The 13442-nt window shown below is 36.3% G+C and overlaps 1 long non-coding RNA gene across 1 annotated transcript in view; it reads left to right on the forward strand.

Annotated features, from left to right (window-relative positions):
- Nucleotides 1-13442, forward strand: part of LOC146435944 (uncharacterized) — a 219206-nt gene that overhangs the window by 124586 nt on the left and 81178 nt on the right. The window contains exons 9-10 of the long non-coding RNA XR_014852454.1: nt 9323-9462; nt 10399-10520. This is a non-coding gene — a long non-coding RNA (uncharacterized LOC146435944). The remainder of the gene's footprint in view (nt 1-9322; nt 9463-10398; nt 10521-13442) is intronic.

Raw genomic sequence — 13442 nt, forward strand, 5'->3', positions numbered from 1 at the left:
TCTAAGTCTTCTCTCACACATGAAGCTAATTACTTGTTGCCATCCTTTGATGGAAACAGGATATGTGATGATTTTAAAATTTTTAAAGTCAACATTGGCTGATGTTTATAATTCTGTCTTTGGTCTTCTGTTTTTTCCTGATAGGTCACATTTTATAAATTTCCCCTTGTTCTTTGTTCTCCTCAGGACTCTTTCCAGTTTACCACATCTTTCTTAAAATTGAGAGACCAAAATAGATGTAGCAGAGGCTTTACCAGTCATTAGTAGAGTGGATAATTTCCTTCCACGTTTTATGTAGAGCTTTATTTTTAATAAACACAGAATTATATTATTCTGTTTTGAAACGTTCATCTGCAGTTGACTCATATTCAGTCTGTGATCCAACTTACCCAGTTCTTTCTTTCCCAGCCTTCCCTTTTTGATACTGTATATTTGAGTCTTTCTTTTAATGCAGAACTTTGAACTTTATAAAATTTCATCTAAGTGATTTCATTCCCCTCTCCCCACTAATTTATCACACTTACTTTGGATCTTCTCTTTCAAATTGCTTTCAGTCTCTTCCACTTCTGTCTTTGCCCAAATTTTAGGACTATTTCCTGTTCCACCAAGTTATTAATGACTTCAACTGTTCTGAGACCTTCTCAAGCATAATCTGGTTTGAAAATGAGCCATTGGCAGGCACTTTTTTCCACAGTTGTATACTTATAGCAATAATATCTAGATAATGTTCCTCTAGTTCTCTTAGTGAAGAAATTGTTTTTGAGAGAATATCTGTTATTTTTTATATTTATTTTCTTAAATTTATTCTTTAATTTTTGTTCTTGAGTATAATAATTCTAAAATATTTAAAAATTTTTCTTTTCATTTCACTCATTTGGTTTCTAAGCATCTTAAGCTTCCTGAATTAAATTCTTCAGCTGCTGGTTAATTGAGTTCAGCTATAACACAATTCCTTATCTGGTGAATGAGACTCCTGGTTGGTGTTTGTTCTTTACACATTGACAAGCCAAGGGAACACTTTGTACAAAATGAAGTGTGTTGCTTACAAAAGTACATGCCTGCCTGTCACATTATCTTTCCTGTGCTCTTTTAGTTAGGACTATACAATTTTGTCTGGTTTACAATATTTTTTTTAAATTGCATTTCCTTCATCTGATTTTTTTTGCTGCTTAATTTTTTTCCTTCAAGCCTAGCATTTGAACTGCTTATTTTTAAAATGGCCACTCTAGATTGAAAGTTTATATTTTCATATTTATCAAAATAGCCTCTGGATTTTCTTTGAATAGGAGTGGGCTTGAAATATTTCAGTTTTGTTTTTATTGACTATTTTATTTATCAACTTATTTATTTAGTCACCTTGGATAAAATGGAGCTCATATTGCATTTCTTTCCTAGCATCAAAAAATTTCAGATTTTAGTAAAGTTCCCCAAGTAAAGTGCAATATTAAAATATGCTTAATACAAAAGAATATATCCGCTGCCAATTTTTATAGATATTACTTTCCCTGGCTCCACTAAAGCTTCTGAATAAAGAACCATTGACTTCAATAATGCTGCAGTATTTTCAAGTTATGTGGATAGATGCATCTAGTAATTTTTGTGGTGATTTTGTGGAGCAAGGCTTTACTGTGTAAGGGTTTGAATAAAAGGATATGGCTGTTAATACAAATACAATAATGCTCAAATAATGTAATGCATAGTATTTTTCAGCTCATAATTTTAGTGAAGCTTTTCTGAGCTGTTGAAAAATACTTCTACAGTGGTTGCATTATTAACTCAGTGCAAATGCACTTGGACACTAGACAATGCTCTCTGTTGGGTAATTTTTTTTTTCAATATTGTAGGAGACAATATTATGTCTCCAAATAAGATTTAATGGGAAGAACTTTTGCAGTACAGTGAGAATAAAGATAATTTCTAGAATTTCAGTGGGGCTGAGTGCACCCTCAGCAAGTTTGAAGCTGTGTGGTGCAGCCAACATATTGGAGGAAAGGTTTTCATCTCTGGTGTGAAGACAGGCAGAGAGTTGGGGATGTTCAGCCTGGAGAAGAGAAGGCTCCAGTGAGGACTTGTTGCACTTTCCAGTACCTAAAGGGCTATAAGAGAACTGGAGAGGGACTTTTTACAATGGCATGGAGCAATAAGACAATGGGCAATGACATCAAGCCTGCTAAAGAGAGTAGATATTAGATATTCAGATTAGGCATTAGGAAGAAATTATTTTCTATGAGGGTGCTGAGGCACTGGAACAAGTTGTCCAGAGAAGCTGTGGCTGCCCCATCCCTGGAGGTGTTAAAGCCCAGGCTGGATGGGCTTTGAGCAGCCTGGTCTGGTGGAAATTGTCCCATGGCAGGGGGGTGGAACTGAATGATCTTTAATGTCCCTTCCAACCCAAACCATTTTGTGGTTCTGTGATAGGATAAGATATGAAATAAGTCAGTCAGTTGAAAGTAACCTGTTGTAGCAGACATTAAAAATCATGAATCAGATTAGTCTCAGTATCAATCTGTTTGTCCCAACAATGCATTATGATTTAATTTTTACTTGCATTCTGGTTTCTAATTTTTTAAAACACATTTTCTTAGTTTTGTAAAACTTGTTTCTCAGTTGTGAAAACTCGAGATTTAGTAATTTCATTTGAAATTAACTTTTCATTCTTTAGGATTATTAAAACCTGGAGATTGAAGGAAAAAAATGAAATCTTTGTAAGTCATTCAATAGTCATAATAATTTCTTCAATTATTTTCTTATTTTCAAGCTCCTGGTAGGAAATATTTGTATTTTCTGAAATTAATACCTGTTTGGTCTTTGTGTTTTACTTTTGTGTGTGCAACTTAGATTGTATTTGATTCTGAACAGTCATTATATCCCTTGAGTATAAAAAAGTCTAGGCAAAATTAAACTAATCACATTTATGAGTTATAATGAATAGTACACAAATAATAAGGGATCAGAGCTCACTCCAGTTTAAAATATCATAGATCTTCAATGTTATTTCATGGTTTGAAAAATTAATCTTGTTTCCATATTCACTATTTATTGAGTTGATTGAAATTGCTGTTTTCCAGAGAAATAGTGTTATGTAAGCTCTGTTGCAGGTTATCTGTACTGATAAACCTGATTCGCTAGAGGTACTTGAATGGGACAAAAGTATTTGAAGACCTAATGTTAAAGTTTCTTTGTGTAATACAATTTCTTTTTGTTTCTTAAATAACTGAGTCTCAGACTGCAATCCAAATTAGAGACTCCTACTTTCTTGCAAAATTTCATATCAGTATTCAAAGATGTTGTGCCAATCATATTTATAACCTCTAATAACTATCTTTTTCTTCAAAAATTTGTAATACTCTTTTCTTTCCAGAACAGCCTATTATTTCAGTGGTGTCATATAATTTATCTTTTAAAGCTACATTATTTGTTTTTATTTGAAGATTTGTTAGGTTAAGTGGTATCTTCAGATTACATTAATTTTCTTTGATATGTGGCATTATCATAATAGCCTCAATGTTGAAGTCCTATGTTTGACTGAGTGATTTTGCTGAAACTGTAAGCTAAGATCAGACAAGTTTTCTTCTCAAGCCATAATTCTAGTAATTGAATCTGTTTGTGATATGTATTGGCAGAACAGAATTACTAATCTTGCAATGGATAATTTATTTGATAAATGTAGATTCTCACTTCTCTACATTTTAAGAACAAAGCATATATTTTGAATTATTCATTATTCAGATATAATGAATTTTTATAATAATAAAAAAAAGATTGTTACTGATAATTTCCCTGGGAGTAGTGATTCAGATAAATTTGAAACTCAAGTGTATCTGTAAGTGGTTAATTTCTGGTGCATGTTAAAGATAGCTTCTGCTACAAAATTGGATAAACTTCTGAGTGCCTGGCATCATTGTTCCTCAAGAAGTTTTAAAATATTGTTTCTGTGAATATTTTTGCATCAGTTCAGAAACTCACTTATATATAGTATTTGTAGCATATGATTGAGCATTTGTGGACAGGCACATACAAACAATATTTGAGCAAATTCAAGGTGTACTTGTTTATAAATGTTTCCCGCATGGCAAGGGAAGCAAACTATTAATTTTACATTATTTTGGTTGAGCTTGTATATTATGTAATTTATAGCTTCATTCTTTTCCAATTCAGATCTGCTCACTTCAGGGGAGGAAGGCTGCACCAAGTGCAGAACTGGGTGACAATGGGGAAAGATCTGCCACAGCTTTCTGCTCTTCTAACTGAACCTTTCTGCTCTGGTTCTTCTGAGTCTGCCTGTTTTGTGCTGCATCAGTGGAAAACTTGACTGTCTGAGAGTTATTCTGTGTGAGGCATCCCTGTGACAGGTCTGTGCTCCTCCTTGCACAGCCTACAACTTAAGGAAATTAGTCAAAAATCTTACTCTCCTTGAAATTGGGCAGTAATTTACTGGAATTGCTAGGAGTTGTCTCCCAGGATAACAAATGAAAATTAAAAAGATGTGCTTCCATCTTTTGCCTGTAGTTTACCAGAAGAAGGTATGAAGATTTAAGGTCATGGAAAAATCTTCCAGGAAGACAATGGGGTGTGAATTTTTGGCCTCGGGAATTTGTTTGCTGTAATTAGATTGCTGGGAGAGATTTTTGCTCCTGCAGTGCTTGTTTTCTGAAGGGAACTCTGTATACAGCAGATAGAAACAAATGTTCTTAAAATAGGAATCACTATTGGGAAAAGTGATTTTCTGAAATCACTGAAATGTTCTGAAAGCTGAAATAGTTTTCAGCTATTCAGATGCAGGTCAAATAAGAAGCCATTCAGAACTCTGTGGATAGAAAAGAGTAAGTGCAGGGTCTTAAAATATTGTGCTAGAAATAATATTGCTGAAGAAAAGAAGAATTGATTTCCATTTAAACACACAATAGATGCTGCACATTTTTTAATATTTGTGGGAACATCATGTCTACTTAAAAAAAACCCTGAATATAATTTTGTGGGTCATTTTAGGTTTATTTTGTTTGAGACAGACATACTGATGCCTGGTGAAAACTTCAGCGTTAATAAGGGTAAATAATCAAACATATTTCATGTTAAATATTTTAAGAATTTCACCTGAGTTCTTCAGACCTCATCTCCATTGTTAGTATTGTTAGTATCCTGATGAAAATGTGTTTTCAATCTCTGGCATTTCAAGTTTGTAAGTAAATAATTCTGTCCTTGAACCAGAGTGCAGATTAATTACTAGCTGGACATTGTTCCTCTTGACTAGAGAATATGAAAGTTTTTAACAAAGGGAATATTCATTAATCTTGTGAGATGTTTTTCTTGGGAGACAGATATGTATTTCTGAGGGGAAAGAAACACTTACAAGGTTTAAACAAAGGGCCAAATTTTCTGTATACTTGTATATCACATGTTTCCCAAACAAGATGATATAATAGCTGTGTGTCCTTGTAATGTCAAGTGCAATGTCTGGCTACTATGAAGCAGAATATTTATTTTGAGATATTAAACGATTAAATATGTATTATCAAGCCAACTCAGACAGCCCTGTTTTAATAAGATACTTGAAAAAATCAATTGCTAAAAGTCTGAAGAAAATGGTTTAAAGAAAGACAATGAAAATATGTAATAAAGCAGACAGACACACATCACTTGATAGGCTGTGTAATTAAAATCAGTGGCTACTCTACCAGGAAGTTTAATCAATTTAGGAGTGGATGGATAAAACCAAATGTACATACAGGTACCTTTATTGTTATAGTTTCCTACTTTTTTTTTTTTTTTTTTTTAACTCAATGTGTGTCAGTCATGTTTCTTCAGCATGAGGTGGAGAAATGTCATTGCAGCTCTGGCTTGCACCATGAGGAATGTTACTCCAAAATGTCTCTGAGGGAATGACCTGGGTCCTCTTTAACTTGCTTTATTTTTTGCATTCATATAAGGTATTATGTTATTTGTGTATTCTATGTGTGTTCCTCTGATCCATAGTGTCTCTGAATCTGTTATAGGTTGTAGGTAGCAAGTTTGGTTCAAAACCTTTACTTTTAGAGCACTGCTTTGGTCATAGGAATCCTTGGAGCAGTTTCTCCTGTCAGCAAAAGTTGTGAATGTTCCACAAACACTAAGGAACTTGTAAATTGTAGACTAAAGTAATTTTTCAATGGGGTAAAATTAGATAATTTTCCTGTGTAATGGCAAAACCCACTTTTCACTTGAATTTAAAGGGCAGAAATTCCTCCTGACACAGAATGTTTAGAAATATGCAGAATCTTTCTTGAACAGTTCTAAAGCTGGTACTTTGGGTCAGATGAGTTCTAAAACATTGCAGATAAAAAAAGGGAAATTTTTGGGACTGCTAAAGTCTCTAGATCATAAAAGCTAAAACTGGGAGAAAGGAAAAATATCACAGAAGGAAGGAAGGGCTACTTATTAAAGTAAGACTTAATGAATGAGTTTTCCTCTGATTTATCTCCACTAGAAGGGCTGTGCTTGACACACCTTAGTGGTGTTTGCCATAGAAGTATTTTTGTCCGTGATTGTGTATGCAGTACAATAAATATTTGGTCATTATGGCCAGAGCTACCAGCAGAGCTCAGGGCCATGGGTGACAGGAGAACAGTGTGAGGGCAAGAGTGTTTGTGGATACCATCAAGTACTCACAATAACCAAGCCCACAAACCCATATCTTAACAGTTTCTGCCAGGTAACACTGAGCTACTGGGAGCAAATTCTTGAAATGAATTTCTTGCTGCCATCTTGTGTCTGAAGGCTAAATGGCAAGGAAATTTCTGGAGATCCAAGTACTGATTTTACACTGAACGCCGGGTTATTCCTATTGTTCCTCTTAACACCAAAGTATAGACAGAGGCTAGTCCTAACATGAAAGTTTTCAAGGTTTTCTCTTAGGAAGAATGGGAAAGTGAAATTTAGCTCATGAAAGAGATTCTGTGAATTTTTGATGAGAAATACTTAGTAGAGTCACAGCTCAGGTGTTAAAAGTTGCTTTCCCCAAGTCTATTCCGAGCAGAATTGTGAGGTGCCAGAAGAAACAATTAATAATATTACTTCCATGATAGACAGGATGGAGCCTGTGTTTGCAGTATTGGTCTCCCTATTAATTTTCTTCATGAACCCAGACATAGGACACTTTCTAGCAGCACTGTGTTGTGCTCCAGAAAGACCCCAAAGGGCTGTTACCCTCTTTTATATAAAATCTAATAGAACAACATTGTAGCTTACAATAGGGTGCTTTTCAGGAGTATCCAAAAAACTTCAATGAAGATGACATTACCTCTTACATAATTATTGTATTCATTTACCTCATGGCTGTTTCTTAATTCCAGCTATTCTTGTTCATGACCCTTTTCTTCCCTGTGCTCCCTTCTTATATCCTGCAAGTCCCATCCAATCTTTAACTCTTTCCCTTCTCATCTGAACTGGAACTTTTGGCTGATGGAAAGGGCTGTTACTCTGTGCTTCTTTACAGGGAAGCATTTCCATTTGTTTGCTGGAAGGCCAGCTGTGAGAGACAAGCAGAAGTTGACTGTAGCTATGGTAGTTCTGGTGGTAGGAGTAGCTTGCAGTAACAGCTGACTGTGATGATGATGGTGAACACATGCCACACAGCCATTCTCACTGCAACAGCTTTATTGCAAACATCTGAGGAGACTGTGACCATATTTACCATGTAATGAATGAAGACAGTGGTAGCAAGAAATGATTGAAGACAATGCAAAATCAGTTCACCTGAGTTGTTTGGAAGGCATTTCCAAAGCAGAGGAAAAGGATGACTTTGCATTGAGAGCAACCACCCTCTGTGTTTTTGGTCCATGCTAAACTCATCTAGATCATCCAGTTCTTCAACAAATGCTCGACTTTATTTCCAAGCTGTACCCGACCTATCATGAGTTTGTTTGCCAGTAATGTATGATCGTGTCCCTTTGGGTAATTTTTGAAGACCCATGTTTACCATGCTGTCTGCACATCTAAACACCCTCAGTCCAAATCCAATTGAAACAGTACAGCATAAGAAATTGGTCCACCTCTTTCTATTCTCTGTCAAACAAGTAAACAACTTCGGGGTTCTTGGAGTGAAAAAAAGTTTGATGATATTAAAAGTAAAGAGAATCAATGAAACTTAAAGTTTTTGGCTTAAATCAGCCTTAGATGACTGAGGTCTGTTGACTTTAATGAATTTCTGTCTGCATAGATGAGAGCTGGAATTATATAAGTGCAGAAAATTTCTCTTCATTCTGTAGGCTCTGAAAATATTGTTGGCGTAAACCACTGGAACAAACTACCCAGAAGAGAAATGAATTCTTTCTCTCTTGACATTTCTAAATAAGACTAAATGCCTTTATGGAAGATATATTTTGTTCAAACAGGAATTATATGGCTCAGTGCAAATGTACCTGGAAGAAACTCTGTGGCCTCTGTTATACAATCTGATGTCTTTTTGGATTTCAAATCTAGTGATCTTCAAAGTTTTCTTTGTCTTACATTTTGCAGTCTCATGTTGGTTATATTTGCTACTTTTTAACTAAGACTGTAGATCTTTGGGGAGCCAAAAGCCTTTCTGGAAAATTGCCTACAAAAGGACTGTAGAGAAGCTAGTGAGTGGTTGAGGGCTACTGTCCCACTGACAGTAATTCTGAATGTTACTGACATACTGAGGCACTGAAATGAGAAGTCATTATCAAAAGAACATGGAAGTCACTGTAACATGCTTAAGACATGAAATATATGTATACAACATATGTGAAATAGCAGACAATGTTTATTAGACACGGACTGTTATTAAGATTTAGTGCTGACTTGGTTTGAGGTGGGTTCTACTTCTCAAAAGCTATTGTTTGATTTTTTCATTTTATTTTTTAAAACTTTTTTCATTTGCAGCTTTAGTCACACATTGCAGAGTCAGGTAATACTTGATTCTGAATTGATAACTTATCCTTACAACACTGAACTTTAGACATTCACATATTTTTTGGAGCTGAAAGCTGGCACAGAAGAAAACAATCCCCTGAAAGAAATGTCTGGACTTAACATCCATTCTCAAACTGGATCAGTTTAGCATTGGCAAGTGGCTGCTGGTAATCAATCTTCTGACAAAACAGTGATAGAGTGGCTCCTTTCTTGGGTTAAATAACTCAAACCATAATTTGGGATCAGTCCTTGGTGCATAAGTATCAATCTGTAAATAGAGTTGGCCAGATTTCTAAGAGGAGATATTTTGACAAATACAGTGTTTTCTGCAGTTCTAAATAGAGTCTGAGGGGAAGGGAAGGGTAGAATTTACATATCAGCTGACCTTATGGAAAGAATTTATTTCATACAGGATGAAGATAACTTAAATGCTCCAGCAATGCACTTGCTGTGGATGCACTTTCTGATGAAAAATGGTCATGGAGTACAAATAGAGACAGCTAGATGCCCTAGAGCATGTATTCTTCACTGATATAATTTCAGCATAGTGAGGTAAACACTTTGCTAATGTAATGCTTAGATGTGTCCTCTGTCGTAATAGAGTACAAAACCCTAAACTTTTGTCCTGAACTGCAGGGGCTGTTATTATTACATTTACATGTATCTCAGAAAAAAACCTGAATGACCTGAGAGAAACTGTAATGTGCTAAACAACAGATTTTTAAAAGCAGTACTTAATGAAAGCGGTTTCCATACAAACTCAGACCCATGAGAACTCAAAAGGTTTTTAGTGACATTATGACTGACATATAATAGCAATAATAATAGTTCCTATATCATCCTTATGCATGCTGTACGTGTTTTGATTTCCTGATACTGTTTTCAGAATAGAATCTGGAATGTATTGCTTCATTTCAAAAATGAAGAAACACTCTTTGTACCATCTCCTTGCATTTCAGCACATTCATTCTTATTATTCACAAAAAATCTACTTAAAAAGGAGTACAGACTGAAAAGTTTGGGATTTACTTGTTCTAGCTGCAGGTTCCAGATTGAATCCAGGCCAGGCCAGTGTGAAAGTCTTTTAGAGCTGGTAGGAAAATATCAGATGTGCTGATAAGAAATTGGACACATGGAATCATGATCACCCTCCAGTATCTTTTCTAATCTCCTGTTACCAGGAGCCAGGGTGACTTGACAACATCACAGTATTTGGTTCCTACTGGTGATGGATAACTCCTGATATCTAGGTTGCACTCTCTAAGCTGGCAATCACTCTTCCCTCTGCCAGCATCTGCATGATATCACAATTTGCAGCCTTGTTAGTAGTCTCATTTCTAGTCCATGTACAAGCAGAATCTGAACAATTTTCTTCTGTATTTTCACTCATCTGGACTCCTTTAATTTCTTTAAGCATTCCTCTTTTTCTTCTTGGATGAGATGTAGTGTTTTGTAACTGTGCTGATTTCTTTGATGTGCCCAAGGCAGGCAGGAGTGAGAAAGTCCTTGCAGGTTGTCCAGTCTGCTAGGAGATTGTGGCCTCATCCATTTTTATTATTGGGAGCTGCTCTGGAATTTGATCTTCTGGCCCAGTCAAGCCTTTTGCAAGGGTAAGTAAGTGTTCCCATCTTGCCTGCCTACAATTTCTTCTCTCTCTTCCCTAACCTTACATGTGCAGATGGCTCTGTCTGGGATATGTGTGTGCATGAGTCCCACATTTATTAATAAGTATGTAGTTTTTTATTTTTTTATTAACAAGTATGTGGTTTCCCTCAATGTTGTACTTAATGCATAACTTGTATGTCTGTCCTTCCACAGTGGTACAGAAAATCCTATGTTGTTCTTCAGATAATGGACCTATAAATACTTACACAACTTGCAAACCACTTCATTAACAGAAATGATACTAAAATATAATTTTGAAGTCCTAGTCTCCTAATGGGGTAGATTTCCTTTGAGATTTCCCCTTAAAGAGGAATCCTTTGCTTTGTCAGCATGACAGACCCATTTAACAGTATGTATCACTGGAGATAAACATCATGTATTTTATTGATGTTTCTACACATTGAACTGTGGAAGGAGGTGAGGTCAGACATTGAATATGCAAGGCAACAATTGACAAAGTAATGTACAGCATTTACTTGGTGTCCAGCCAAGGATTTGCAACGCTTTTAAAATGGTAAAATACATAGCAAATATTTGATGTGCCAAACCACAGAAGATGGTTGATGATGCTTATGGAGTGGAAGAGACTGTGTAAGTAGTCCCTGTAGTGTATTTACTATACTGTACATTTTGCACATGCTATTTATTATACTTCTTTTTTGTATTCTTTTTTTCCTGTAGTATATTATCATGAACAGAGACCCATTGGGAGAGTTTTACTTATTGTGCAATAGGAATTGTGCTTCTTGCTGTCTCCTTCTTCCATAAAATCAGTTTCAGGAATGGACAATGCCGAAACATTTTATTACCATATAGAAGAGTGTTCTGGAAGCAAAATTAGATGTAACAATAATGAAAAAACCCAAACAGCCCAAAAAGAAAAGCAAGAGTAACACCCCAAGCACAAAGAGAATTGTGCTCTTCAGGGAAAGGGAAAAGCATCAGGGAAAGCTGATGTTTTAAACATCTCTTATTCTCCATTAATATTCTTCCTAATTTCACCATTAATTCCTTGCCCCCATCACATTCCCACATTTCCTTTGTATTGACTTTTCTCATCCTGACCTGTCTATAGTTCAGTCTTCTGCTGCAATGAAGACAAGATCTGGCTAGTTGCAAACTTGCCAACTCAATTGCTGTGAGCAATGCAATTGTCAGAACCCAACTTATCCTGAACACTCTGAAGGTGGAAATGCTGTGTTTCTACTAATGTCTAAACTGGATGCTACATCCCAATGGTATGAAAACATCTGAAGTCTTCCGGTTTGCTTTTTAGTCCAAATTTGTCAGATGCTTGCTAGAAAAGGTGACTTGGCATTCCTTTTGTCTATGGCCAGACACCCAGGGGCAGAGCTGAGTGGTTGCCATATAAATCTGATCCTCCATTTAAAAACTCTTTGTGAGAAATCCTGAATTTTGCATTTTTTTTTTTCTGTGACTAATCCTGAATGATCCCTTAGGTTCTGTTGTGCTTTCACTTGTACTGGTAGACCTAAGCAAATCAGTTGAATTCTATTACAGGAGAGCTAATGTATTTTCAATGTTACACTCAAAACCAATAAAAACAAAAAAAAAAGAAGTTTGTCTGAGGTTGCCTGATTTGAATTATTACAGAAGTATCTAAGGTCTACATGTGGGTTAGTTTTCACTACAAAAAGAGCTTACAGGACTGAGACTTCTGTTGTTCAAGTTCTTTGGCATCTACTTACCTTTAAGCTTGTGATTGTCCCATTTGAAGGTGAACTCTCACTTCCTTGATGTTAAACATGTCTGTAAGAGTTTGTCAGGCTGAAGTCTGCAACTTTCTTCTCATCTATGATTTATTCTGTGTGTTTGCTGGGCAACTTCAAGCAATGCACCTTTATTCTGTTTACATCAGCTGTGGATCCATTTCCCTGTGTCTGTGGAAATCCACATTTGGCATTTTCAGAGATGTCTGAGCCAAGTTCAAACCTCAGTGTTTGGATATAGGGTGATGGTAGACACATGTCTTGTCAGTTCCACAGTTTTGTTATTTTTTAAATGTATTTGATTACGCACTGGGCTTCTATAATGAAAAAAACCCTTTCATTAGTCTGGTTTGGGAGGGACTGCGGTTGAAGACAGGAAGGAGAAAAGGATCATGGGGAGGGATGCAGGGAAGGTTGAAGGAAGACAAATAACCAATGATGCTAGAGCCAGTGAGGGCAAAAAGTCTGGAAGCAGCATTTCAGAGGTCATTTAAGGGCTGGGTCCCTCCAGCTCCTTTGGAGAAATGGACTGGGGATGCAGATGTGTTTCTGAGTCTGGGCTGCAGTTACTCATCTGTGCATGAAGCACCCTGACAAGAGGTCTTGTGAACCTGACCATGCTAAAGTTGTACCTTTTAAAGGCTCCTTCCCTCCCATTCTTGTAACTTCCCAGTGGTTGGAAGACGATACCTGGTCCCTGCTGTAGCTGGGCTCCTCTGCTTTTCAGGGAGAGGGAATAAAGGAGCTAGAAGAATCCAATGGAGTGGAAAATGGTAGTATTTTCAAGACTGCATTTTAAATTAAATTAAAATTATTTTATTTTGATATGAAGCTTTTTATAGATTTGATGGCACCATGGGACCTGATCAATGGACAACTGGGGGTGAGCAAAGCCTGTGCATATTTATCTTTGCTAAAGATGTATTTTACGAGTCAGAACTGAAACACTGAGTAATTACAATGCCTGGATCTCAGCCAGACAGTCGTGGACAGAGTGGCTGACCAGTCACATCTGTTCTGTGCCTTCTCCACAGGACCTCTTCTCAGGTTAGGAGCAGTAATGAACTTAAACCAAAAGGGATTATTTATAGTGATATGCAGAGCATGAAAGGAAAGTAGGCTGAAGTTTTCCTGAGC

The sequence above is a fragment of the Lichenostomus cassidix genome, chromosome 5 (genome assembly GCF_008360975.1).
Source record: "Lichenostomus cassidix isolate B80296 chromosome 5, HeHo_3.0, whole genome shotgun sequence".
Lineage (NCBI taxonomy): Eukaryota > Metazoa > Chordata > Aves > Passeriformes > Meliphagidae > Lichenostomus > Lichenostomus cassidix.